Here is a 6,205-nt window from a genome sequence, read left to right as displayed (position 1 = left end):
TTAAAAATTTTATAAGTTAACATTAGTTAATACAACATAAACTAACACAAACAAACAATAAACAATCACATTTTTATAAATTGACATTAGCCAAGATTAATAAATGCTGGAAAATTGTATCATCGTTCATTGTTAATGAAACCTAATGCAAACCTGGTTGTAAAATGTTATCCAGTAATTATCATACCTGCAGTTTTCATGACCTCATATTAATTGAGACACTAGTTTATTTGTACTTCTTTATGTTGGAAAAAAAAACTATTGGACACTTTATTTGTCATCTACCGAACTATACAGTATAGTGCTTCTTTTTTAGTGCTTTCTGTTAAAAAAATCTGCTCATCACGTTTGCAGTGGTTCTATGGATGTTTTAAAGTTATGACAATTTTCACACCTGGGGGCCCATTTTCATGATTTCGCCTAAGGCCCCACAAACCCATGAGCCAGCCCTGAGTATAACTCCCCATCATTCCACAATGGCTAAAAAACACTTTTCACAACGAACGGATGTTTCCATTCTCTTGGATGGTCTTTCACCATTATCTCCAAACACTTCAACAATCCATCTCAGTCCCTAGAATCTGTTCTAGTTTTGTATATAGAACATGTTTTTGCACTTTATTTGTTTCTCTTTTGCTATGGCCTGCAGGCCTTGTTCTAGTGTTAAAGAGTGAACCTCACAAAAGCATGAGCAGATCACATTTCAGCGCAGAATAAAAAAATAAAATAAAAATAAGGAAATATATTTTGCATAATGAAAATGAAGCATATATTAAGGACCATTATATATAATTTTTTGCTTTGTGACAACATTTTCATGACATTTTGGCACATTTTAACACAAATTCTCATTACCGTAATGTAAAAAATAAATAAATCTCATTTTTATTGCAGTAATGTGTCCAGATGTTTTATTTTATTTATAAGTTTTTTAGTAATACCCATTATTCTCTTATAAGTACAGTAGTTCACTGTCTAAATAATATATATATATATATATATATATATAAATACCATAACGAGAATTAAATTTTACCTTAGTATTACCCCATAATGAGTTCTTGAGGGAAATATGCATATTTTTCAATATATCTTAATGGTTCAATAGGCTTCATCTTGTTTTTGCAAAATATAATTTCTTATGGCTTGTTTTGCTTTTGGAGTGCAATAATGAAAATGATTGTGCAGATCTTGTGTTATGGCTGTTATACGAGTTTTCAAATGTTTCTGAACACTGTTGAATATCATTAACCCATGTCTTAGATCTTTCCACTTTGATTATTTATTCTAATATTTTTAGGTTTGAAGAGTTCTATTGTATCTTGAATGACAAGTGAATTTATTTAGCTTTACCTGAACAACTTCCTATCATTGTCGATGGGCAAGAGAATGCAATAGATTGCTGTGAAGAGGGAGCTGAGGTTGTTACAGACATTATGTTGCAACATACTGTTCAGCATCATCAGCTGAGTTACCTGATCAAGGGATAAAATTAATATAAAATAGTATGACAATTTACTATTCGAAAATATTTTGCTTTTAAACTATTACATTTCTGTGCATTCTTTATACTGCTATGCTAAAACAAAATCTCACATTTAGATGTACAGATGTTTTTCCACATGTGTATTCAAAGCAGGATAGAGACAGAATGTTTAAGTGTATAAATATGAAAGCAAAGACTATAGGATCTATAAGCTTGCTTTGTCTTTTGTACAGTGTACAGGCTTCACTATAGGTGGAGTGACTTTTTCTGAGACTGCTTCATTTTCGGGGCATACTTTAAATTCTTCTACATGCTCTCTTACATTGGAATGAACAACTATTGTATAGTTAATATATGTGATAAAAATAACTTTAAAAAAATTAAACAATTTCAGAAACAATGCAGCTTTGTGTCATTTGTGTATGACTGACTTTGTGAACAGAGTGCCTAACTTAAACACCTGAGACCCGAGAGTGACTGCTGTGTGCATTTTCCATTTCCCTTTTTGATTTGTAGTAGAACCTAATAAACAAGCATACTTTTTTTTATTATTCTAGAGCAAATAGTTTTCCTAAAAATTGATATCCACATATGTGGACAATGGCACTAATTTGTGAAATTTTAAATAATACCAAGCTATAGAAAGTCTGTTTTTCATAATTGTTTATTATGTTTCCAGGAGTGTTGGTTATTCAGGTTTTTAGAGATTAAAGACATTACATCAGAAATATAATTTATTCTGATTCAAAGTAATGGCCAGCATCATCCAATCACTGCAAATGTTAAAATAAAATTATACATGATAAATTCTGAATCTATGTACTGATTACAATTGTCTGCCAAACATGTTGAGTGGTCAAAACATCATCTGCAGCCTGAAACTGAACTTTTGGTCAGATTTTAGGAGTGAATGCACTTAGCTGCATAGAGAGCTATAAGATGCTCCCTTGCTCCCTATTTAGTGAATGACTTAACCTCCAGTGTTCTGGCTTTCTGCACTGGTCTCAGAACAGTTTGAAATGCACCTTATTTTCATATAAAGCTTCTGCAAGCAACATTTTTTCAGCTTTTGTATGAACCCAAACCCATTTATTCTCAATGTAAAAATGCACAGTAAATATAGGAATGCATTTACTAATGTTAATGAATAGAACGTATTGTACAGTGAAAGCAAAATAAATATAACAAATGTATATTAAAATGAAGTGAAATGACCCACAGATGTTAATGTTGAAAGTTATTCAATATAACTAACATCTTTTTCAACTTTTGAGGGAAAAATATCCCAAAATCTACATATGTGGACATCATGTTTATCAGCTCCCTGATGTGCGAGAATTTAATGATTTTTTTAAAGTGGCATATCAAATGAAACTAGAGATGCTACTCTTTATACCCAAACAGGTTTCAATTAAAAAACTTAAAGAGGTTTCTTACCAGATGCACTTTTGTTGGCTCTGCACCCGTAGAAGCACTTCACGGAAATCGACACCATGCTGTTGTGTCACGTGACTCTGTATTCCAGAAGTTTAACCCTTAAATGACAGTCTAGAGTCTTGTGAAAAATATTCAGTTGGTTTAAATTAATTTCAATTATGCATTGCGTATAGCGAAGCCAAAACATATCCAAGCATGTGCACTTGCCAAGTTTAAATATGCAGAAGTGCAAATGAAATAACATAACATAAATAACAACAACAACAACAAAAAAACATTTCACAAAATGCTAATCATATGGCTTGGAATACTGCGCACAAGTCATATGGACTTACGTTTATGGTGCTTTTTATACTTTTTCAAGCTTAAAACGGATTACTTTTGTTATTTGGAGAAGAGCATTCACTTGTAAGCATATGACAGACACTTTCTTTCTTCTGTGGATTACAAAAGGAGATGTTTTAATAAAGGCAGGTGCTAGTTACACCTGGTCCATCTTTTCAATACAATTGCAGTTGATAGTGACTAACTTTATAGCTTAAAAAAGGACCCAAAAGTCTCATAAAAGTAGTCCATGCAACTCATGCATATTCCAAGTCTTCTGAAAGCATACAAATCAAATGAATTCAATCAGAAAATTAATTAAGCTTGTTTACAGGGTCGAGTGTTCATGTGAGAACTTGCCTTAAAAACAACACAAGTTCTCACCTAATCGATCATGCCGCACCATGTTTGAATATGTGGTAGAGCAAATGAGATCCTAAAATTAAATAACGACTCATTTGTTCCTCACACAAAGATATGGAATGGCTTCAGAAGATTTGTAATAAAGCACACAAGTCATATGGACTTCTTTTATGGTGCTTTTTTTTTGTCATTTTTGGAGTTTAACAACCCCTTGTAACTACATGCTTTTGTTGTATGGAAAAGAGCAGTGTGAACATTCTTCTTAACGTCTCCTTTTATGTTCCATGGAAGAAAGGACAAATGAGGGTGAGTAAATTATGACAGAACTCTAGATTAGACGATAAAAAAATGAAAGCCGGCAACCAGGATGTGCAGCGATGGATCTTTCTTATTGATTTTTGTTTTCTTAAACTTAAATCCCAGGGTTCATAGACCTGCCTTCCATCGCCATGGAAGAACAAGAAGACACAAGGCATTTTATTACTACCATGACCACGACCACCCTTTCTCTGATGTCATATGTTTCTATTTCAACAACAACAAGCTCAAGAGAAAAAGAAAAGACTCCATTGTAGTAAAATCCATGACAATGGATAATGGTAGTTAATGGACTTGTTTTTCCATGTGTTTCATACGACACAGACAGTACAGGACTCATATGTTAGCTATGTAGAAATGTTCTGTTTATTTTGATTGATGCCCTGGCTGATGTATCACTTTAGTGAAAGAATTATTTCCTTTTTTGCAGTTTTTATAAAGAGGTTTCCTAAACAATGTAAAAATGGCTTTGCTTTTTTGAAATCATACTTAAAAAGTCACATTAAAATAATTGCCCTGGATTGAACTTGATGAGATGTTACTGTTATTTTTTATGTATTTATTTATTTTACTGTTTGTGTCACGCCCTCATCGGTCTCTCCTCTCCATGACATCATCCGCTCCAATTCCCCTGGACTCTTGAACCAGGTTTTCCCTCCACACCTGTTCCCCATTCACTAATCACCACACACATTACATATATACAAACACACACTCCCTGCACTCTCTGTCTCGTCATCAGACAGTGTTGTATAAAGTATCCATTTGTCATACTTGAGTAAATGTAAAGATACCTTCATGGAAATTGACTCAAGTAAAAGCTGAAGTAGCTCATGAGAAAACAACTTAAGTAAAAGTATAAAAGTAACTGATATTAAATTTACTTAAGTATCAAAAGCAAATTGCATAAATTACGGAACAGTTAATTAAACCTATTTAACCTATAGCAACTTATTTGATTGGTGGTGCTCATCATTTACTCGACCTCATGCCATCCCAGATGTGTCTGACTTTCTTTCATATGCAGAACGCAAACAAAGTTTTTAGAAGAATATTTCAGCGCTATAAGTTAATTCAATGCAAGTGAATGGTGGTCAGATATTTCAAGCTACAAAAAGCACATTAAGGGAGCATAAAGTTATCCATACTACTACAGTGGTTAAATCCATGTCTTCATGAAGCGATTCAGTTGGTTTTGGGTGAAAACAAACCTCATTTTCACTGTATATCTTGCCATTGCAGTCTCTAGGCACGATCATGATTTCAAGCTTGATTTCACTTTCTGGTGCTTGACGCATGCGCAAAGCCCTAGGTGGCGCTATATGAAGTGTAATCGAACTTGAAATCCTATTTGCCAAGAAGAATGCTAATGTTTCAAATTTATAGTCGAAAAAGGAGTTATATTTTGGTCTATTCTCACCCAAAAACCAATTTGATCCTTTCAGAAGACATTGGTGAAACCACTGGAGTCTTATGGATTACTCTTATGCTGCATTTATGTGCTTTTTGGAGCTTTAAGGTCTGGCCACCATTCATTGAATTGACCTACATAACAGCGATATTCTTCTGAAAATCTTTTTTTTGTTTGTGTTCTGCAGAAAAAGAAAAAAAAAAGTTATACACATCTTGGATTATCACAGAAAACAACTTAGCAACAGCATAGTAACAACCTGGCAACCACGTACTGTTGCAATGCGCCAAAACACACAGCAGAGATCACCTTGATACTGCATAGCATGCCTTAGCAACCATCTAGAAAACCCTAGTTACCACATACTGTAGGATAAATGTGCTACAAAGTAAATAAAACACTTTAGCAACCACCAGAAAACTAGTTTTGCTTCTGCAAAAACCATTCACATCTTCATAAAATATACAAATAAATATTGTTGGACATTTTCATGAGCGCTGGTAATTATTCACACACATTGCACCTTGTTTAAATGTAAATGCATGTGATTTACTTTTATATGAACAGGTCTCCTGGAAAGGAAGGAGACTGAATGCACATAACTTCATTATTTCACAGCTTTCATAATGTTTAAGCCTAAACTTATCAAATTAGTCAAAAAAATAAATACAATTTAACTCACATGAGCAGTTTCTTGTCTTCTCCATGGAAACAGATGACAGAACACGTAATCTGGCGCATGCTTCGTTTGTGATTTTGATTCAGATTAATGATTCGCAAAATGAATCATTCAGACCGCTTTTTGAATCTTTTTGTTCAGTTCAAAGGAATCAAATTGAAAAGATTAGACTCAAATGATTTTTTTC

Source organism: Myxocyprinus asiaticus, chromosome 24 (assembly GCF_019703515.2).
Source record: "Myxocyprinus asiaticus isolate MX2 ecotype Aquarium Trade chromosome 24, UBuf_Myxa_2, whole genome shotgun sequence".
Classification (NCBI taxonomy): Eukaryota; Metazoa; Chordata; class Actinopteri; order Cypriniformes; family Catostomidae; genus Myxocyprinus; species Myxocyprinus asiaticus.
Note: the sequence above shows the minus strand (reverse complement) of the source record.